The sequence below is a fragment of the Balearica regulorum genome, chromosome Z (assembly GCF_011004875.1).
Source record: "Balearica regulorum gibbericeps isolate bBalReg1 chromosome Z, bBalReg1.pri, whole genome shotgun sequence".
NCBI classification, from domain to species: domain Eukaryota; kingdom Metazoa; phylum Chordata; class Aves; order Gruiformes; family Gruidae; genus Balearica; species Balearica regulorum.
In genome coordinates this window covers 86,450,718-86,473,809 of record NC_046220.1, presented here as the reverse complement: position 1 = coordinate 86,473,809, position 23,092 = coordinate 86,450,718, and the positions used below count along the sequence as shown (strand labels likewise).

General features: G+C 41.6%; 1 protein-coding gene across 46 annotated transcripts in view; it reads left to right on the top strand.

Annotated features, from left to right (window-relative positions):
* TCF4 (transcription factor 4) overlaps window positions 1-23,092 on the top strand; it is a 234,418-nt gene that overhangs the window by 4,721 nt on the left and 206,605 nt on the right. The window lies entirely within an intron of this gene.

Sequence of the window (23,092 nt, the reverse complement as noted above, 5' to 3'; positions counted from 1 at the left end):
TAATAAAAACATCTTGCGTGAGAATTAATTTTGTGAATAAGAATTGAAGGCAGCTTAAATTAAATAAATAAATAAGCAAGCATCCGAGTATAAACACCAGCCTCTTCCGGGAAAAGAACTCTTTAGTATTAGAGATCCCTGCTTGCTGATGGAATGTTTTTGGGTGAATTAAAAATCTTCAGGCTAGTTTCTTTTCCTGGTGGAAGACAGGGCATTTTCTTTCTAAATATTTGACTTGCTTTTGAAGAGTCCCTGAAATTCGACTGGAGGATTTGTTTGTTTGTATGTTTGTTTATTTGGCTGTAGTAGTACTACACGGGCAACTTCTGCATTCCATGCAAACAGGACTCCTGTTTGATGACAAAGGAAATATCAGAGCTCTTTGCGGTAGAACATATGTGTACAATAATTGTCTGGCAACTAAAGTTTTATATAGAGGCTTTTATATGCCTGACAAATTAGAAGTAAAACTAGCAAAGATACTTAGGCATTTGAAATTTCCTTACTCTCCTATTAAGTTCGTTTAAGAGGGTTCCCTGCCTTGCGGATGTGGTGTTTTGGACAGGACACAAATACATCTCCGGGTAGAGAGTTGCAGTGTTTTAAAAGCGCAGGCAATTACACATACCAACACACTGTACGTAGTATTGTTATACACAGAGTACTGTTCTAAATCAGATGGTAAATTTGGACAAGTCTTCACTGCAAACTGCCAGTGGATATCTAAGATAGCAACACGTCATTGCATATAGTTTCATGCCTGGTATTTGCAGTTTGTACTCAATTAAAGGAACCTCTTCTGTGTATTCGGTCTAGCCTTTCCTATTAAATGCACTCGTACGTCCATTAACTTTTTATTTCCAAAGAAGGACTTCCGAATTTGAAGGTGGTCTGTAATCTACATTTTTAAGATACTAGATCAAATGCCACCTATGATTATTAAGCACTCATTTTGTGAATTTTATTCTATTCAGACTTTCAAAATGATAACATGTTTCTGGTTTAACTTCACTAATTTGGTTCTATTCTGAGTATAGTGACTTGGAGAATTTTGCTGTTAGGTTTGAATAACTTTCCAAACGTACTTTGCCTTATATATCTCAGAAGCTAAAGGTTGTACTCCTGGTTTTTGTCATTTTCTGAATGACATAATTTTTATAACCGATTTAACCAAATACATAATATTCACTATATTTGTTTTCACTAGAGAGAAACGAAGAGTGTTTGTGCCAGACAAATCAATTTGTCATGCTTATATACCAGTCAATGCAGCAACTAACACTTGGTCTAACAGGAATTGACTAGATAGTTATATTTAATAAATGCATCGTAAACCTCGTCCGTTTGATCAGAAATACCACAGGATAGCAAATCTGAGCAGCGAGTGAAATCGAGGGGTTATATTGGATTTTATTGTCTCTAAATCTGAAAGCATTAAAGTAACTTTGCCGCATCATTTTAGGCATGCAAATAATTTAATGAGCTGAAGGAAGTTAGCAATATTAAGATATAGACCATTTAAAATAACACCTGAGCTCTCCCACACTATAACAACGTGTAAATGCTTGAATACACCGGTCTCTGATGGTGGAGGGTGAAGTACCCTGCCTGATAAAGGCACGTATACTGTACGTTGGTAGACTGTTTGCACAATGGCATGCAGCACCGGGTACGCTCTTTGAAGGGAAAAATCATTTGGAATTCACTATATAAATATCTGTTGCTGGGTTATTAGACAGGGAGTTTTGTAGCGAGTGATGAGTGATTTCAAAAAAAGTTGTCAGGATCTGGGGATGGGTGAATTGTCCCTCACTGACACTCGGTGGGAGGGTGGATGTGTGGCCTGAAGATGCGGTTGCATGAAGGAGAAGCGTGGCTATTGTTTCCCTCTGCTCTTGCTGGCCAGAGCTGGGTGCCAGAGTCTTGCTGCTTGAGAATATTTGGTGTGCGGTGTTGTAATGAGCCAGGGCTTGAGAAATTCAGATTTGATATGATAGCGCCCAGACAACCGCTTCGAGAGATGTTTTCTGTAACTATATAGCCAGCTCCATTAATAAGATACAAACACAGTTTATTATTTGAATTATGCATATTGATAATATGGAATTTTAGCGATCCAAATGCAGCCTGTTCTTCCTCCTGGACGGATGCCCGTCTGAAGTTTGAGCTGACCTTCTCTTAATGGTCCTCTTTCAAAAATTATATTTGCTGAGATGGGGAACCACAGATGTCATTCCTCTGCATTAACCCAAAACTTCTCTTATGGGGAAGAGGAAGAAAATAATAATTAAAAAAAAAAAAAGACCCCAAAGAAAAGTAATCCCAAGCAGTGAAGTGAAACTAACTGTACTTTAGGAAGTGTGGTAATATTTCATGCTTAAAGTCATCTTAATAGCTTTTTACTCATCTAATATATGATGCTCTATTGTGATTTGTAATGTGTGAATGAAAATAAAGTAAAGCCACATTTCCTTTTAATCTTTAATTTCACAAACATGGCTTCTTACCATGTTAAGAAACGGTGAGGGCTGCAAGGGAGAAAGGAATGTAACCTGAGCCACAGCCGTGACATTCCCATGGAGCATTTTTCACATGAAAGGCTTTTGTCAACCCAGTAAAGGACCAGGAGTTTTTGTTTGATGTTTGCAGGTGTTCAGCAGAGAGCACTAAAACAATTCAGCCATGCTGGTTTAGAGACTCTGACCTTAAGAGGGAATTGGTGAAGACTGAAATTATTTTTAAGCAAACTCCCCTGGAGTTACCTCAAATTTGTATTGTATTTGTAAAGTGATTTAATACTTGTTACTTAAATTGAACAATACACATTCATTAGAATGAAGTGGGGTTTTTCTTTTTTTTTTCCCTGTCCTTTTTTTTTTCCTTCTCTTTTTTTTTTTAGGACAATTGCCAAAATAAAATTAATTTTCCCGGATCTTCTAAAATTTTCTGACTAGTTTACCTTAGCTTCTGCAGGAAAAGCATTTGTCATAATTTAAGTGCGAGCCGTTGTAAACTAAGGCGAAGATGATGATTGCTGGTGCTTGATTTTGGAAATGGGTTTTGAAGCAGCTTTTCAACAATTGTGGTGCTAAAGAATTTGCTAGGTCTGTCACATTTGGCGTATTTCAGTTTTTGAACTGTTAATCAAAGCCCACATCTTCCTGATTATGTTCAATTTCTGCTTCTTCTATTTTAAGTATTTAATTTTACCTAAGTTTTGAAGCATCTGTTACAGATTGCCCACTATGTATATGTTTGAATATTGTGTGGGTGTGAGGAGCATTAGAATAACTGAATTCTTATGATTGGCCATTCCTATTGCACACACACACACACACATACACACAAAAATCTAGAATCTTTGCTAGCACAGACATCACTGAATAAAGCCAAGTCAGTTTAAAGGATTTAAAGACTTGCTTTTAATTTTACCATTAGTTTGATTAGGGCTTGTCCTACATTAGAATAACAGTGATTACAAATTAATACATTTCAAACTAGGGAATCACAAATTCTGCTTGATTTTGAAGTCCTTTTTTTTTTTTTTTTTTTACTTTGGATGTGTCTGTGCCTAAATTATGAGCAAATATAGGGTTTTAAGTACAGTTAATTTTTGGAGTGTGGCCTTCTGGGAAAGGTGTGTAATTTTGCTATTATTGGTGGATCATCAGAAAAACTGAAGTTAAATACAGTCTCTCTCTTGAAAATGTTTGGATAGCTGCTCAGGTTAGGCACACCTCGGGATGCGTGCACGGGTCCGCTAGTGTTGGTAGGAGCGATGTGTGTGTCTGCTAGGGAAGAGCACACCCTTTACCAGGGAGGGTTTGGGGAGAATGGGATTTATTTTAGGGGTTCTGATGCAGAATTGCCATTCAGAAGAAGAAAAAAAAAAAAAGATTACATGAGAGATTTTAAGCATCCAGATCAGAGAAGAACCTTTACTAATGAAGGGAAAGAAGTGTAGTAGGTACGTAGCTGTTGCAATTACCTAGGTGACTCTGAAGGGTAGCCCATGCTTGTAATGGTGTATGTCAGAAAACACAGAAAATTATGATTGAATTTGGGTGTTGGCTTTGCTTGCGTGTTGCACCACGTTCCTCCGTTTGTCAGGCGGCATTCCAGGTCTGTGGTGCGCGAGGCACGGCACCTCGGAGCCCCCCCGGACCCTCCGGCCCCCCAGCTCTGCTGCTGCCAGCCCGTGGCTGTGCTTTGTAATATTCCTCTCTTGGTTTGCTTCTTGAAAAATACCGGAGGCTTTAGCTACGTAGATACACAAAGGCAACTGCTTCCATATTTTTCATCCCTAATGTTTCGTAATTATGATTAAGAAGAAGAAGAATGCTAGTTACCTCCCATCCTTCCAGCTATGTTTACTTGTGAAACGTTCGATCCTCCTCCCCTCCGAGTCCTATTAAAGAGAGTACTGTGGGGGCAGAAAAAGACCCACGCTACGGTATTTGAATTGGCCTGAGACACCATAGCGCATACTTGGAGGAACTAAATATTTAGTTACAAAGGAGAGAGATTACTTCTGAGTTTGGATCTTGCTCGCAGTGGTAAACTGAGTGTATCCTGCAGAGGACGTTCCGGAGACACAGCCACCTACAATCACTCACGTATATTTAAATCTGGAAGCTAAGGACCTATCTTGGTAATTTAAAAAAAAAGAATAATAATAATAATAAAAAAAAGACATGAGTCCCCTTGACTTCTGATTTTGGGAGAAAACTAGCCTTATTCAATGGGAGAGGATCTAAACAAATACTCTGCAGAAAGGTTGCGTTGGATCTGATCGAAGAGAATTGTATCTGAAGCAGTTCTGTCGTGCCTGTTGGATACCGTAGCTTTTTTTTTAAAATACTTTTTGTCATAATCATTGCATGTCTACCTTGTCAAGGCTCCTGAATATATTTAATAATTCAAAAACATACACATTAGCTGTCTGAGAGACTGAAATGCTTGGGGGCCAGATCCAGCCAAATGTCACTTGGAGGAGACGTTTGTGCCTGCCATTGCCAAATTTAGCAGTAACAGAATTAATGTTTTAGATTAGTCAGTGGATACGAGGTATCTGTGAACAAAGTGTCTCTGTTAAAGCGGGGAACTTAGGTCTGACTTGGAATTAAGTAGGAGTGCAAAGCTTGTGTAACATCTTCAGGAAGGGATGTGGGGGGAAACAAAAAGGCGTTTGGGAGCGTGTGAGGTACAATTTGGCTTCGTCCCGTTAGATTGGTGCTCGTACCACTCCCAGATTCATAGTGATTCCTGTCATAGGCAAATGCAGCTCCCATTGACTCAGTTCCCAAGAAACATTAAATAGGCACAAATAATTGTCAGCCTGTGCATCTCGTGAACGCCGGGTCACCCAAATTTTAATCTTTCACCACTTCTGCTTATTTTATGGCTTCTGCAGAAAGAACATGTGATTTAATTTATTATTTTTATTTCCCCTCCCAATTTAAAGCGTTACTGAGTTTGGAATTGCTTTGATATGTTACTTACCTAAGTAAGTAAAAGGATTTAAGCACACGCTTTGGGATCCCAGGAATGTTGTGAATAAACTGCTTGACAGTTTTTGACAAGATCAGCAAATATCTTTACCATACTATTGTAATGAGGAAATCACTTAAATAACAGATGAACAACTAAGTCACATAAACATATATAATAGAACTATGTAATGAAAGTTTATGCTGTTAATTGCTTGAATCTCTCTTAAATGCACAGAATCATGGAGCACTAAAAGCTGTCATATAAACAGTTTTGTTTTGAGTTTAAAATTATTCCTTTTTTTTTTTTTTTCATCTGCTATGATAAACAAAGTCATTTTGTAAGCTTTACAGATCAAACATTTACTTCTAATGGTAAACTACATTTTGTATCTGGAAATTTGTGTCTTTGCAAGGCCCAGAAAAAGAGTAGAGCCCCGGTGGCCCCAGGCCTGTGGTTTTCAGTGTTTGATATCATGATGTTATTTAGATCAGTTCCCATAAGCCAAGATAACAGATCTGCAATTGTTTAATAAGGAACAGGGTATGTGTTTGTGATGGTTTAAAGATCTTTTACCAAAATTTTCCCAGATAAATGATACCAGGGAGGTGGACGCGATCAAAGTAAAACTAAAAAGGGATAGAAATTACATTCCAAGAAGTGGAAATGATTTTTTAATGTCGTGAATCGAAGGCAGCCCATTGTTTTGAAGCTTATGAAATGCAGCCTTAGGAAAGTCAGGTGCCTACATCTCCTAGGGCTCCTCATGGCTGCCAGAGGAGAGAGAGATTGCCCCAAGGCGGTTCAGCTCAGCGCTGTGAGCCGTTTGCTGGCGATGCCGATTCCCCACCAAAGGACCATAGCGATTAGCCGAGGCGTAGCTCGCTGTGTTCTGGCTATCGAAGGTTAGGCGAGACGGATCCCCCCGGCCAGGTCGCGCTGTCGTTGCTCAGGCAAATTTCTAGTTCAAGGAAGGTCATCGGAGAGAAGAGCCAGCATAGCCTGGGAATGTTTTACATGTCCTGCTGAAGATGTAGGCATATAAAATTAATACACAGGCAATAGTATGTACCATCTGCCAGTGTCTGTAGATAGTCCGTAGAGTTCTTCTTGCACCTCCGAAGACAGGAGGAATAACAACAGTTAAAACGAGTCCCTTGAATAATTTAATTTGGTGTTATTTATTCTGTACTGTGAACTGCTAAGTAAAAGTCCCTACCAAATTTCCTCATCTGCCTTTCTGCAGCTGATGCTGCCTGTCAGTCCAAGGCACCGAGATCTTGAGGGGCCTCCACTTTTTTTTTTTTTTTTTTTTTTTTTTGGTATCATCTGGGAGGTATCGCATGCCTCTCGGGATCTACTCGGTGCCGAAATCCGCCTGCCATTTGTGCCGCTCCAAGGTTTTCAAACCTGCGACCTGGGGGTTTGTGCAACGCTAGCCTGCTAGATTTTCTTCTTTCACCAGCTTGCAGTGAAAGCTTTCTGCCTAGTGCTTCTTGGCAAAGCAGAGGGGTGGCAATGACTGAATTCTTAGATAATTTTTCTAATGTTTTCAAAGGCTGTTGTGTAATTTCTTTTCTTAGCAAACTTACAGAAATAGGAAGAGTGCTGAGAAAGGTTGGCATATTTACTCTCTCTGCCAAGGTAAACACTAGTGCAGTTGATCTGCATATCAAACAACCAGGTGTGTTTAAAAATGGGTTTATCTTGGTGGATTTCAGAGCAGTGAGAAAGTATTTCATGTGAAGGTGCAGTAACAGCATTGTTCGTGCGAGAGCTATTGTGACAGTCACCATTTAACGATGTCTTTCAAGACTACTATTGGTAGTAATGACAATACGTAGCTGCAATCTATTGTTGTCTGTGCTGGGTATTGATCTATTTTGGAAACAACGCTTCACGCGCGCTGCTGTATTTGCAGAGTACTCTTGTGGAATTTGTCTAATCCCCTAAGACTTGATTTGTTGAATATAATGATTTTCTTTTCACCTGGTGAAAAGGCTTCCGAGGTTAAGATGATGTCTCTGGCACTCGGCGGTGCCTTCTGCTCCGCTGTCTCAGCGGGGTACCGGGGAGAGATGCCAGGCGCCGCACTTGCGCGTTAGGTAGCCGCTCGGTCCTCTTCTCGCCGAAAGCTCGTTCGCGTGGGCCTGGCATCTGGGCTTCAGTTCCTTCATTCGGGCTTTTACTCGAAAGCTGCGTCAGCGCGTAAGTCACTCCCTCAGACAGGGCCACCGACGGCCCTGGCACGGGCGGCCGTGCTGTGCCGAGGCAGAGGAGCCGAGGCTCCCGCGCTCTCCGGCTGCTGGGAGAGGCGAAGTCGCTCTTGCTCCGGGCTCTGTGAGCAATGGCAGGCTGTTATCCGCCGCCTGCGAGCCGGCACGCTGCCGGCAGCCTTCCCAGCAGCTCCGTCCCTTCCTGCCCTTTAACACGCTTCCCGTTGCCAGCGCCGCCCTTGGCACCCTGCTCCGTCATGTATGTGCGTGTCTGTACGGCACCCCGCTTCGTCATACGTGCGTGTACGGCGAGCCGCAGAAGCTGATCCTAGCCCTGCTGCAGAAGGGGTTCTGCCCTGGTCGGTGCTTCCTTCAGAAGAGTGTGGAACCAGGGAGGCTTCAAACGGGAGATTTTACCTTTGGGTTCTTACTCTTGCAGCAGATCCTTTCAGGCTGTTGCTTTCAGCAAAGTTTATTGAAAAAATTATTGTATCTTACATTTGCAATGCAGCGATCGGTACCTCCCCCAGGATAATTTTAGGGGTCCAGAAATGGAAAAAAAAATTTGAAATAATTGAATTAATTCTTAGGCCTGTGTGTAATCCCTAAGAAAATAGGGATTCAGTTCTTTTTGTTCTGTAGCATATAAAAATTAGACTCTCTCCTGGTGCTCTTTTTCTTGAATAAAAGCCTGTCTTGTTCCTGAAGATTTGGGATTGTCAGGTTAACATGGCACGATGCACTTTTTCCTCTGACTGTGCATTTAAATCCGAGCGACCTATTTGATAAATAACCGGTACAAAGGTTTTGTTATATTAAAAACAGCTAAGTATGACTCCTGATCGAATATCAAGACTGTAATTGAATCTCGGGGGTTCTGGTACTGTTCATAAAGCATTTGAGTTGTTTTGTGCTTCGTGACGTCAGCCAAAAGCTTGATTGAATTATGTTCTTGTATTGTGGGAGCACCTGCCAGTGCCACTAGACTTGAGGGTCTGTCAGCATTTCCATTACAAACCTTTCTGATAAGTTGGTGACTTGGCTCTGAGTGTTTGAACGGGGCTGGAGGCTGGCATGTAAACTTTCAACCTGGAAGCAAGTTGTTCCGCAGATACGACAAACCCAAGTAAATTCCCCCAACTCTTAATACGATGTCCAGAGCCCTGTGACTCTTCTCTCGCCTGTCTCTCTTTGAAGATTTGTTGCTGTTTCTCGGGCACAGTTCCTCTTCAAAATGAATGAATCTACACAAAAGAGAGTTTCTTTGCTATTTTAGAAACAAAGACGTGCAGGGCTGAGGCTGTGGCATAGTCTGGCTCTGTAATTCCGGTACCACGAGGCTGCTCAGGTGAACTCTCACACGCTAACGTGATTCGGGAGCACCCGTGAGCGTGGTCCGTCCCCGCCGGCAGTTCTGCAGGGTATAGCATAGGTTCCTTCATTTTTGAGGGGATTCTCTTAAAAGGGAGAAGTGATGGTGGTGAAGCTTGTGCGTACAGTTATACTACAGAAATAACTATTAAATTATTTTTAGCTCCTTGTAGATCCACATACTTAATTATGGGGACTACACGTAGCAGCTGATCCTGAACTGCAGAGTAACTATTTAGTGCCGTGCCACTCGAGGTGCGTTGCGTTGGGAATAAATGCTCCTTATCCTGAAATGACTGCTGTCCCTTAGGCCTTGTAACCCTTTAAACGCTGCAGGTATTTTGAGAGAAGGGCAGGGACGAGACTGCTGCGCTCGTGATAAGGCAGATTCACCATCAGAGCTCCAGAAAGGAAAGAAAGTGGCCTAACAGCTTGATTAAGTTTGGCAGCCATGAGAGCATTGCAGCGAGTCCTGGGTTCGCCCCGCAGCTCGCCCTGCCGTGCGTGCGGGAGGATCCCGGCTCTTTGCCCTCCCTGCTTCTCCAGGATGAACGGTTTTGCTTGGGCTGTGCACGGGGAGATGATTTGGACTCTCAAGACTTAACAACACCGCAAAACCCCATTCATGTAGCGTTTCGTAAAGCATAAATCACGCCTACCTGCAATTGAGACAAATGTTCTGATGTTGCCTTTCTGAAATCTGCTCCTTTGCAACGAGTAGTCACCCCGAGGTTGTGAGTGCCCCTTCCACGGGAGCTAGTACCGGTTCTCTGGTATGACTTCATCTGACTCTGAAAGGTTCTTTTATTTTTCAGACCTAGGATACTTTTTCAGTAGTATCTGAATATTTGTGGCAGAGGGTTGAAGGAGAAATGGAAGCAAAGATTTGGAAAATACTTTTTCCCTGCTCTTACAAATACAAATTAATTACATATTCTCTGATTCCTGATGTGACCGTAACCTGTCAGGCACGCTTTAATTTTGTTCCTGTCCCACTGCTGCAGCAGCCTTTCTACTCAGACCTCACAAACTGATCTCCCCGTGCTGTGACTAACTACTAGTTAGTACCAGCTACTAGTAGCTGTCTGTTGCCAGAGCAGTTGGTTTTGGTTTGCCTTAAACTCGCATTGTTCAGGACCACTTGTGTTCTTTGTGCTCATCTGGGTTCTCCTAAGCCAACTTTATTAAATAGTATTTTGTCCCTTGCAGTCCTATGGGAAAAATAATGTGTTAAGTCCTGATGAGAGACTAGATAGTGCTTTATTCTGCAGGATCAGAGCTGTTAGCAAATGCATTGCTTAACTTTTGTTTTCTGTGTCTAATCACTTTGTTGACTTTATACTCTTTGGAAAGATTTACTTACTTAGGAAATACTGTGTCTTGTTGTATAAACAGAGGAAAATTCATGTTCCTAAAATTAGATACTTTGTAAACACCACAAATTAGAGCTTTTAATTTATGAACTAGCTTATTAACTAATGGACATTGTCTTTTTCCCTCTCCTAATTTTCTCATTTATATTCCATTTTTTTCCCCCCCTTTTATCTCTGTCTTTTAAAACTGAAGCGGTTAATTGGCACTAGTGGCAACATAGGGGTGAGAGTGCTTCAGGTTCATGCTCATGTCAAGATTTGATTAAGCGGTTTGGTCAGTGTGAAATACTGATGCTTCTTCACATCTCCCTGCCTGTGACTGAAGTGTACAACAGATACTGAAAGATGTGTTGATATCCAATTAGGAAGTTAAAATGGCAAAATTACCAATTATCAGGAAGTAAACACACGGCTCAGGATGGTTTTTGTCAGCGCACAGCCTCTCCGTCGTGTGCGGTGCTCGGGAGATGCCCCCTTTCCGGGGAGTGCTGTGGCATAAATCCTTACCAGTAAAATTATCATCTTCTGGCACTAAATTATCATTTTCTTTTGCACCACAAACCCACTTTAGTTGAAGAATGTTGTTGTATTCAAAAAAATATATATATGACAATCCACGTTTTACTGCTTTTTCAGTCTCTTGAGAGTTCAGTTGTCTCTGGGTTATTTCAGCAGTACTGGATCAGCAGTGTGGTCACTTCTTACCTTTATGTGGGTCCCAGCTTGCCCAGATGTTCGTCACCACATTTTCTGTATGTCTCCCCCTTTGCTGGCTTGTTTTTCTTCTTTCCCTGGACTTGTGAATGCAAGCTCGGTAGGACAGGAAAAACGCTGCAGTTCATTAAACCTTCATTATCTGAACACTGTGGGGCAAGATTTAGTCTTTTGGCAGTGCAAACCCAAGGTAGATAGCTCTGCCATTGCGCTGCGAGCGTGATGTGGGCGAAACACCTTCCAACAGTAAGGATTCTTCTTCTGCGTCCAGAAAAAACCCACGGCTGGACTGCATGGCTGTCTGGATCTGACCGCTGCAGTGACTCGAGCCTTTGATTCAAAATTGTCCCCTTGAATTCCAATGTTTCCTGGCTTAGGGTGCAGAAAATGTTCTGTATTTAAAATTTAGAAGTGAAGATATCGGAAAGGAGGAAGGAACTGAAAACACTGCAATCAAACCTTAACCAGAAAACAGAGAAGGTGATTATTATGTGCATTTTTGTGCTTCTGGAGTCCTACTGCATGTAAATGCCCCAGTGTTTTATGTGGCTGTTGAACCCATAGTATAGAACGCATAGATGAGATTTATTATAATAAAAGTATGATATTTTAAACTTAAAAATGTGTATCTAACTAGTTTTTAACATATTCTTAAGTGTAAAAAAAATCCTCTGGCTCTGCCATTGGGCAAAATTGTGATGTGTTTGAAAACAGGGCAATGCTTAATGCCATGCCTAATGGAGAGTTGTTATTAATCCAAAATAGAAAGAGCTTAAATAGAAAGTGCAGGATTACAAAAGCAGCGGCTTTATTCGTTTTAATATAAAGTTATTTCCTCTTATTCGGCTCAGTCCTATCCCCAATTCTGGAAAAAAAAAATAAAGTTCTGCGGGGTTAGGATGAAACCCCTTGTACCCACTTGCCCTTTGCAGCGCGCTTGCAAGGGGTCACGAGCACTCTGTGTTCTCTGGAGGTGCTTTGCCATTTTGCTAATATTTCTACAATCATATTTTTCTGCTTAAGCCTCTTCGCTGTTCATTGCTGTCTAAAAGACCCAGTTCTACAGGAAATTAAGAGCAAAAATGAAAACGGGTAATATGTAGAACACTTTCACATTTGCCTGTTGTATTTATCAGAAGTTGATTTGAAAAATAACAATGCTGAATAAAAATAGAAATGAATTAAAAAACCAGCCGTAACACTAAAAAAATATATTTGAGAAATAGCACTCTTCCCGGTCTCTCTCTGCTGGGAGAATTCCCGAAGGCGAGTGAGGGGAGGACAGGGCCGCTGGCTTGCCCGTGCGTCGCAGATGGCACCCATCTTGCCTCCTGTGACTTTCGTCAAAGGCTGGCATCTTCATCGAACGTAATCATCTAGGTGCCTCCGACGTGGGCGGAGAGAGATAGGTGTCTGTAAAGAGATAGGGAGGCTTATCCCTTTTCAAGATAAGGGTTTAAGATGCCTCTTTCAAGGCACCCGTCTCTTCATGCTGATTGTAAAGACAGCTCAGTGGCTAGATGGCTAAAGTTAAATGAGATCAATCCCATCTTCAAGGTCCCCTGGGTCTACTTGGATCCTTTTTTTTTTTTTTTTTTTAATTTTTTAAATTTTTTTTTTAGAACACAAATCCTTCATTCTTATATCTCTGAAGAATCAGGAGCCCACATCATATAGACTGGAAAACTGTTCTCTCACTGCAGTGTTTTATGTTATTATTTATGTATTTATTATGTTTATTAAAGACTGCCACTGTGTTCAGTGTTGTGCTTTTTAGAGGGTTAATTGGTTCCAGTTGCAGAGTTAATTGATTTCAGTTGGCTCCCAAGGAGGAGATGTGAAATGGAGCCTCTTCTGAGGGTGACACTTCCCGGGAGAGGGAAACACCTCCTCTCCCCTTCCTGCGACGTACAATTCTCCTTTGTACCTGAAAAGAGGGATGTTTTTTTTCCTCTGCGTTGCCATTTCATCTCATTCTTAACGGCACGTCCTGTAAAATGCCTCCTTCCGAGTGGCAGGGTGTCTACGCAGTCATGAATGCACATCTCCATTATTAGCATCTTTTGATTTTCTTCCAACTCGGTGACTAATAGCAACAGATTCCAAATAGTTATTCTGAGACTTTTGACTCAGTCCAAATTTTGCCTTAAAATGGGTTTGCTTACATACAAGAGCTATTTTGCTCTCCTGCATTCATTGTAGCATTTTCAAATTATTTTCAACTTGAAAAGGGTTTTGATCTTTTCTAATTTAATCAGAGTTTCCTGAGAGGACGTCAAGGAAGAACATCTCATTTACTGATCGGTAAAACTGGAAAAGTTCCTTATAGAGAATCATCAAAAATTCTGGCTGCTTACTGTCTATAATCCAGGATTTATGAACTCAAACAGTTTTTCTGGTGGGTATTCACACTTCTTGTGTCTGGCTCGCTCAGAAATACTGCAAATATCGCACTTCTCTTTCTCATTAGAGGCAGCTAATTAATAAATATGAGAAAGTTAACTGATGGGGAAATGTTAGCTGGGCGCCGTGACTTGGTAACCTTGACTTTCTTTTGAGTAATAAAAGCTAATAGATAACACGCGAAAGGAAGTGGCGGTGGATTTATATCATCTATCAAAACCACAACTGGAATAAATCAGCATAACTCTACAAACACCCACCGAGTTGTGCCATTTTATGCTATCTGAGGATCTTGTGTTCTGCGAGGAAACTAATAGGATGAAGTCTAAAATACTTTTATTTTGGTGAGGGCAGCAAGGAGAATCGTTGTTTTCTGGGAAGAAGACATGCTACAGCTCCATAGGTACTTGTGAAGGTACCGCTTTGTACCCTTCCTTTTTATCTTCATTGTCAAATTAAAGTACACATTTCCTGGGTGCTTATTTGGCTGAAGCCTCCTTCAAGCACACATTCAATAATTTGTCTTATTCATCTCCTCATCATGCTCATGGTTATGTTACATTCACCTACAGTAAGGATTCAGTGATAGAGGAAGAATGAATATGGATGAATCGATGAATACAAGTGCTGTAAGTGATGTTTAGAGCTTCCCGTATTCCGTTTGACAGTCTCAGATGGAAGACTGTCAAGATCAGTCCCATGTTTTGAATCGTCAAGTGCACTTTATGTGCTTTTCCCCCCCGAGTTGGAACCCGGTCTTTCGGCTATTGAAAGCAATGGGAATTTTCCTGCTGACTTCCCTGTGAGAAGGATCAGGCTCTTTGTCTGCCTGTATTCTGCAGCTTTATACATTTCATTGCCCTACATACTCATGCTAATGAAGGAGATAGGTACAGGCATGGAAAGGCATGATATGAATTGGTGGGCTTGGAAAAGGAGGGCTCCATTTATTTATTTATTCTTTTAGACTTGCCCAGAAGAATAATTTTCTCATATACTCTGCTTGAGATTTTGCTGGGAGAAGATGTTTGCAGGGATTGGAGCAGCCTATTGAAAAGTTGTTTCCTTTTAGCATTTTGAAGTGATTTAAAAATGATTTTTCTCTACCAGCTTCACATTAATTTGTAATGAAAACTTCCCTTTAAAAAATTTGCTGCCATCCTCATAACTAGTGTACACTTTGTATTTCCTTGTCCTACTGTTTGGGTTATAAACATATTTAAAAAAAAATATATTCACACACACAACATTATCATGATTCGGCTTAAGCATCTGTGGTTATAAGTGCACTTCATTTCACCTAATTAAGTTATTTAGTCATTTACACATTAGCAATGTACTACATATTCCACTTTTACAGGAACTTATTTTAATTATACCCACAGTTCTGTTCTGCTCCATTATAGCCATAGATCAAGCTGAATAATAACCATTCTAAAAGCCATATGCTAAAAGAGATTATAGGTCATTAAGGCCAAATTAAGGTAACGTTTCTGATGGCCACAAACAGAAGTCTAACCAACAATTATCTTCTCTCAGGTCTGTAGATATAGTCCTCTCTCAGCTTTTAAGATGACAACCAAAGGACAATCTCTGATTCCTAATTGTTGGCATTGGTTTCAGAGGTTGTAATTTCTGAAATTAATAAGGTTTGTTAAGGCATAACAATATTTGTTCGTTTTTCGCTCTCTGATTCTGGTGTTTGCCAGGGGCCCCCCATGTAAACTTGATCTTCCGAACACTCAGCTCTTGCGGAGTACCTGCTCTGTGTAAGCATCTACTCATCCGCTTCCTTTGCTTGTACCGACCATCAAAGCTCATTTCCAGTGGCGTTGGGTTCCACAGCTTTGGGCTTAACCGTCTTCTGCTGAATAGGGTAGGATCTAATTGTCTCAAGATTAATTTTGGCTCGGAGCTTGCACCTAAGCAGCTTACCAGTAATTCCCTTTTGAGTGAGCCTCGGTGGTATTTTCCTCTGGAAAGAGCTGAGCTGTAGACAAAGTTTCTGCAGGGAGAGACCTGGGTGTCATATCTTCACTATGTGCTGCCCAGCAAATAAAAATCTTCCGCTAGTTTCTAGCATTTCAAGTTAGCTGTATGATCACTGTCCAAACACATTCATGTAAAAAAAAAAAAAAGCTTCTCTGTCTACGCTGTAGCCGTTAGCAAATGTCTTATTACAAACAGAATTACTTTCTCCATCAAGTGGAATAAATATTCCCACTGCACTCAAGAACTCAGAAAAATCTGGAGGAAATAGCTCAAACAGGACAGCGTTCCCTGAAGGTCAGTGAGGATGGGACGGCAGGGCAAGGGGGACTCTGCGAAGGCTCACGGACGATTTCGGGAGGAACATCACAGCGATCCGATCCCTTCTTGCCTTGAAGCCTGGCAGACTGTGGGCAAGAGACGGAGACCTGTCTGGAGCACTGCAGGTTGTCCTGCTTTAGCCATATCAGGAGAAGGGATGTAATTTTTTTTGGGGGGGAAGAAATGCAAATTTTAAACTAGAAAGCTTTCTTAGCTTACAGACAACACGTTGCAACAAAATAAGCTGGAAACCATTCCTTTCTATGGGTTATTAGAAAGAGTCATCGGCAGTCATACTTACAGTGTACCGTTGGTGCTTGGTTCAAACCAAGCTCTGGTAGAAAGCCAGAAAGAGTTACGCTCTTTTTTTCTGCCCGATGCCATGCCAAGAAGTACCGTAGTGGCTGTTGTAGCTCTTTGTATGTATTCCAGAGTAAATCACATGAATTACGAGATACTGTAGGATAAGATCCCATGAACAGCTGGGATTCCTGTTGCATCTCACAAGTAACAGCAGAAAAAAAAAGACAATCTCTTATCTAATGGATTTGTTAAAACAGGTAATCCCACATTCCTGAGCAGTTTCTCTCCGTAGATACCTGGCTGGCCCTCGCAGTTAATCATTCCCACGTTCGTGTCTTCAGTTGCCAGCCGTTGGACTTCATAGCGGAAGAGTTGTACTGCGAAGTATTTCCTTGGTGTGTATGGACGTGGAGATGTATATCAATGCCATTTATTAGAGTATTTGAGAAGGAAGTTAGACTGGAAGGGAGGTGTTGGATTAGCAGGTCCAGGTGCCTGGTATTGCTTAGATTGTCATGCTCTGTCTTAAAATTGTTAAGATTTTTGATCCAAAAATTGTCTTGGAATAGTGTCCCAGCATCTCAGTCCTGATGGCCAGAAGTCTTATTGTAATGTTTTGACAAAATTTAAATATGGCCAGTTTATATTCACTTGTTCTTGTTCCAGCACTTAAATAGCATGTTTCCATTCTCCATCTGTCCCCCTCCCCCAACGTGTGGCATGTCTCTACAGGAACATGCCTTTTTTGATGAGAAAAGTCAACCAGACATTTGTGTCTCTCAGATGCATGCGTGCACTTGCCCCAGTTGCGTTTGTACTCTTCCCAAGGAGGGAGCGGAGTGCCGTGGAGTGATGCCACGACAGCAGGTGCCGTCTCTATAGATCTCAGGGAGTCCCATCCCACCACTGCTTCACCTGTGGCTGCCCCATGGTACCTTCTGACCTTCAGAGCTGCCCCTGGGTGTGGAGACCTTGCAGGTGTTGGGTGGGGTCCCAATTGGAGTCACTTGAGCTGAGCTACCAGAGAGCTGCAGGGGCTGATGGGGGTGTGGGTGGAGAGTGGTGTCTGTGAGGGCTCCATGGCTGGGGCTGGACTTGTGTGGGCCCTGGCAGTGGGATTGCTGCTTCTTCCCTAAGGTAAGGGGTGGTGGACAGATTTCCACCTGAATGCTTTGAAAGGAAACGTATGTAGGCTGGTGTACCTTGTCTTTCCTGCTCTTAGCCTGTGAAGTTTTTCCTAGGAGGTCTGGGTTTTACCTTGGGTTTTTTCTTGGAAGACCTTCCCTTGGAATTTGAATATTCACTTCAGAATGTTTCTGCTTTACTTTAGATTGTAGAAAGTAAAGTGGGGTGCCTTGGCGGGAGTTCATAGTGTGTGTATATGCATGCACGTGTCTGTGTAGCAGGTTTTTGCCAGTTGTTTTCAAAATCTTGCTTAAATAAGCGAGTCTGCTTGCCTTATCTATAGATTGATGAGTTTTTGAGCTAACTTTATTTGCAGGAGATAGAATCTGTTTCATTGTTCTATTCTGTGATTCTGTTAGGGCTGAAATAGTTAAATCTGGTCTCCTGGGCTGAAATAAAAATACTGACCCAGAATACAGACCTGCTGTGTGGCTGGACTTGATAGCAGGGAGTCAAGAGGACCCCGATGCCCCTCTTGTGCGTGCACCCTGTCTCTGCCCTTGGCTGTCTCTAAGATGAGGAGGTAGATCCTTGTACTACATCACCCACCGTGGCGGTGGTGATGTGTAGAGGTTAAAGCGATAAGGAAATTTGCCTGCGTATCGGTGATGAAATACTTACCTTCAGTGTCTGGGGTTGTTTTTTCTCCTCCCAATGTTTTCCTTAAAATTTTCTATGCTCTCCCAGTGTAGCAGACTGGTGTAATCCTTTTGCTTGCAACAGGATTGTAAGCAAGCGCTTGTGCTTTGACTTTGGAGGCGCTCTTAGATATTAAGCGTAGTTTGTCTTTCTGAACTTGGGCGTGAACGATACCTTAAGCAGCATTTCTGCTGTTAAACCCTCTCTGTTGTGCGGGGGTCAAAATATAACCTATACGTAATTTTTCTTAAACTCTGGTCCAAATCCTAAGGACTTGTACTCGAGGAAGAGTCCCACTGAGTTTGCCAGAGGAAGGGATCCCACCCCTCAGCGATGTGCCGACTTCCACTCGTATACGCTGGTATGAATTGGATGTAACTCCACTAAATTCAGTGGAGTCGCGCCAGACTCGCGCTCGTGCAACTAAAAAACTTTTTTGCGTTTTGTCACAGAACCTGCTAAGTAGTACCATGGAATCAAAAGTGCGCATAATGTGCAAAGTCAAACTATATTTAAAGCGCCTTATTCACAGAGGAACACCTCTAACCTTTCAATATGTGAATAAGATGTCAACCTAGTTCTGTAACTCCACCAGGTTTTGACATGATAATGCATTTGCAGTCACTTATATGCTTGCATTGGTGAAGTGCAATAATTTGCCTATGTTTATTTAAATAGTGCAAACTTTGAACGTTATCACCTTTTTATTTAAGAGAAAAGAGACTACAAAGATGACATCATGGGAGCATCATGCATCGACAGTTAAATTTTGAAGAGGCATGTATTTTAAGGTGTTCCTTCTTTCTTCGCCTCTCTCTTCTGAAATTGATAGGCAAGATCCCTGGAATGAAGACCAAATTTTCTTCTTTAAACTGAAATGTCTATATCTGTGTCAATATTTACAAAAGCAGTTCTAGCTTTCCTTGCTATAAAATTAGTCATCTGAGTGAGCGAACAGAATGTGAAATTCAGATACCAGGGAGCTGGAGGAAGACATTAGGTTCTGGAAACCTGGCCGTTGATTTAGCTGTTCAAAATTAAGGTGTGGAAAACTCACTTTAAATCTACCATTTTAAATAATGAGGGGTTTTGGTCACTGGAACACGCATAAAAATTGGTATTGAGTAGCGTACATTTGAATTTGAAATTTTGGGAAGACTCCATGGCAACTGTAATGTGAAAGGAGCAGAGTCTTTCATGAATCCTTTGGTCTGTAGGTAATCAGGCTTCATTGCTTGCTTATTTGTTTGGGTGTTTTGGGGTTATTGGGTTTGGTTGTGTGTGGTTTGTTTTTTTTGGGTTTTTTTTGGTTTTTTTTTTTTGAAAATAGGCCATTGGACTGCCAGTTTGGTACAGTGGGTGGTCTACAGCATGTAAATTGTTTTGAAAGATGAATTTTGTTCTGAGGCAGTCTTGAAAATTCATGAACACCTTTGGGTTCTTTCGTGAAAATACGGGATGCGCATTGTGCTGGGAATGCTTTGTGACTCAAAGATTAAAGGGAGGGAATCAGTAAAATTTTTAATTAATTGTGAAAATGGTAAGAAGGTAGACAACTATATAAATATATTTTTCTGTACGGGATCAAAAATGAGTATGGAGGGATATGAAAATAATGTGAACAGTAACATGGCTAAGTCTGGTAGTTATTTGAGATTTCACTTTTTACTTCAGTCATTGTAGCACTGTATTTTTAGTGTTTATTTGAAGTATGAATGCAAGGAACAACTTTACCAGTTTACTTGTCACACAAGTTGATATCTAAAGGGAAATATCACTGATGGAAAACCAGAGAGACTAAATAGATATATTTGGTCTCACAGGCAGTCCATTAATTTGCTCAAATTAAATATTATCTTTAAATATTGAAAGGTTAAATGTACACTGATAATGGATTTAGACAGCCATTAAGTCATAATTGCTCTCTAATGTAGTTAGCAAAAGACATTATTTGATATAACTTATTGAAAAGGGACTAAAAGCACCAGGATTTTTTTTTCTTCACTTGCCCTTTTTCATATAAATGTACAAGATTAAATTCCATTTTCATTTAACACTGTGGGACCTACTAAACTCTGAGAGTTTACGTGGCTCTAGGTGAGCGGGCAGGATGTGGACTGTGTCCGAGGATCGGGCTTCGCGTTGTTGGGTCCTTGTGCCGAGTCCGTCGTGCAAGAACGTGCAAGAAAGACGGATAGTCTCTGCTTGGACCGGGGAAAGGCGCAATGCTGAGCGGAGGGCAAACTCCTCGCCGCTGCGTTTGCATTCAGGAGCGTTAGAAATGAGGTCTTAACCCTTCAAAAGGAGGGGAAAAAGATGCAGTAAAATCCTTGGGGTTGCCACTGTGGTCGGGATGGTGGCCCAGAGGTTGACGAGCTGTGGCAGGGATACGTGCGGTGGCCTTAGAAACGGTGCGGAGCGACCTGCCGGGTTTGCACCAGCCGCTTCGGGGCTGCTCCTGGAGGTGGTCCATCGTCAGCTGTGGAGTATGAGCAGGGGTTGAAGGAACAAAGTCTGGGTTACAGGTGTGTTATGATCACCAAGGCTTTATTTTGGTTGAAATGAAAAATATTTTTAAGCTTTCATAATATTTATCTGCAAATGTATGTTGATGCAGCTCTCTGGACTGAGCTGCTCCTGCAGACCAGGATCGCTGACCTCTTCAAATTCTTTTGGGGCCACTAGTGCTCATGCTGCAAATCCCATTCTGTTAAAGTTTTCTTGAGGTCCACAGGGGTTGGATCGTTAGCAGGTATAAATCATGGCAGTCACACTGGAACCCCCAGAGCCGGGACAGTGCGAGGGAGGTGGTTTAAAAGTGATCGCGCTCAGCTTGGGGGGAGTGGGCTGCAGGAGTGCCCTGGGGTAAGTCAACTGGGGCAACGAGATGGTTCAGCTGTGGGGCTTCAACCTTCTGCTTTATTTCACTTATTTATTTGCTTATTAAAGCTGACAAATCACCATTGCAGTTTAAGTCGCTTGCTCACAGTCTGCTATTTTTCTTTCTGGGCAGTGGCAACCTGGGCTAGCGGAGGGTGTCCCTGCCCATGGGGTGGAACTGAATGGGCTGTGAGGTCCCTTCCCACCCACACCGGTCTGGGATGATGAATCTGCAGATGAGGGGCTCTGGTGGACGGTCATTTCTAAAGCTGCTCCAGTTTGCTTTAGAGCAGCATTTCAGCCTGTGGCCTGTGAATTTGGTGTTCAGACATCTTGCAGGACTTTCTTATGTCAGGAAGAAAAAGATAAATATCAATATTTTCTTGGATAGTGTCTTTCGTTTAAAGCCTGGAAGGGCCTTAGTCATAAGTAGATGTTATCCTGTAAATGGGATGTTTTTCTTCTTCAGCAATATTTACTGAGATAATATCAAATAGAAGACTTACTTAAAACAAAGGAAAATGCTGTTCTCATCTATGACAGTATTATATTAGAAGTCAAAAAATCCCTAGAACATCGTACTGCTTTGTTTGGCCTTTTTCATGCAATTCATGTGATGTAGGTAAAGAATCAGGATGGATTTTTTCTTATTTTTCCTGTTCTGAATCTTGTGAGATAAAAAAACTCAGCCAAATTGCTGCAGAATGATTCACAGGGAAAACTGTAAGTTCTAAATTAATTACAAATCGCATGAAGGTGATTTTGCAAAAGAAAGGTTTTACTTTTATCTTTTTTATCTCCACCCCCCCCCCCCCCAAAATCACGGTGTAGGGTGTAATTGTGACCAGGACAGGTTTGACCCCTCTTTGGCTAACAGCAGCAATAAGTACATGGTGACACGCTGAATGAAAAGCCCAGTTTTAGTGGGTAGGGAATGCCTATAATAAGAAACTTATTTGAGTTGTCAGTCTTTTGCTCTGTGAGCTAAATCCTAGATTTGAACTGCTGGGAAGTACCTTTGAACAGATCTTGCACTCAGGCATGTGCAAGGAAATAGTTTGCATTTCTTACAAATGAAATGACTGCAACATCTTTGTCTTAATGAAACAGATATTTCCTTAAAAATACATTCAGTGTTTTTTTTAATTCCTGATGCTTTATCCTTTGCCTAGTTTAATTTGGGCTCAGTTTGTAGAATGTAACCTTTGGCTCAGCGCACCTTTTTTTTTTTTTTGAAGGAGAGCAAACTGTTTTCAGTAGATTCCATCAGTCACAGATTTGTGAAGAGACCAAGACCACGGTGAGATAAGGCACTGTACGAGCAGGGCCTCCCCGTTCTGCCGCTTCCCTGTGGCATTTCATCAAAGTGCTAGGATAAGTATGTTTCCAGGGAAAAAAATCTACATGCAGGAGGTTTGCAAAAAGTGTTTTTAGTTTGCATAACAGGAAAAAAAACCCCTTGTACAGCAGTGCCCAGCTTTTGGCGTCTCTTGGTTAACGCGGTGTCACCGTGCACGTACCTGGAGCCAGAAAACCTGTCTGGTTGCACCAGGAATGCGAGAAGCGGCTCTCTTGATTTGCTCACCCTCCGGGCTCTGGCCGGGAAGATGCTGGAGATTACCTCTTTCCTTTCGATGGCAAGCTCTTTTGTTGAAACTGAAGAGTAGGTGAAACACATTTAGAAAATGAATTAATTATGTATGGTTAATTCTTCCCCATGCATTAGTTCTTGCAGTATTTGATGGCTTTACCATATTCATGGTATGCTATTTTTGTTATTTAGAATAATCTTAATTATGAAAGGAAGGACAGTTAGCTGGCATGTTTACTGGTCTGTAAAATGGGAAAAAACCCCAAAAAACACTAAACAAACCACAAAACTAATAGACCTCTGGAGAGGTTCCAGTTCCATAGAGAGAGCAGTTTGTCTGTTTGTTTTTTCAGCACTGGCTTTTCACTCCATGTCCATGTAACTCTGACATTGTTGTACAGTCTCCGTCATGGCTCGGGGGAAAAAAATGGGGCAGGGATATTGGGTTAGAAACCCCTAATTCCTTTGTAGTGGGTTTCCTGGCCATGTCAGTCTGACACACACGTGGGGTTTGAAAATCGTGGTAAAAAAATGAAGCTCTTTCAGGTTGGGAATCATTAAGGTCCTCATTTGGATTCTGAATTAGGGGACTTTTTGTGAATCCAGAGTGCCTTACC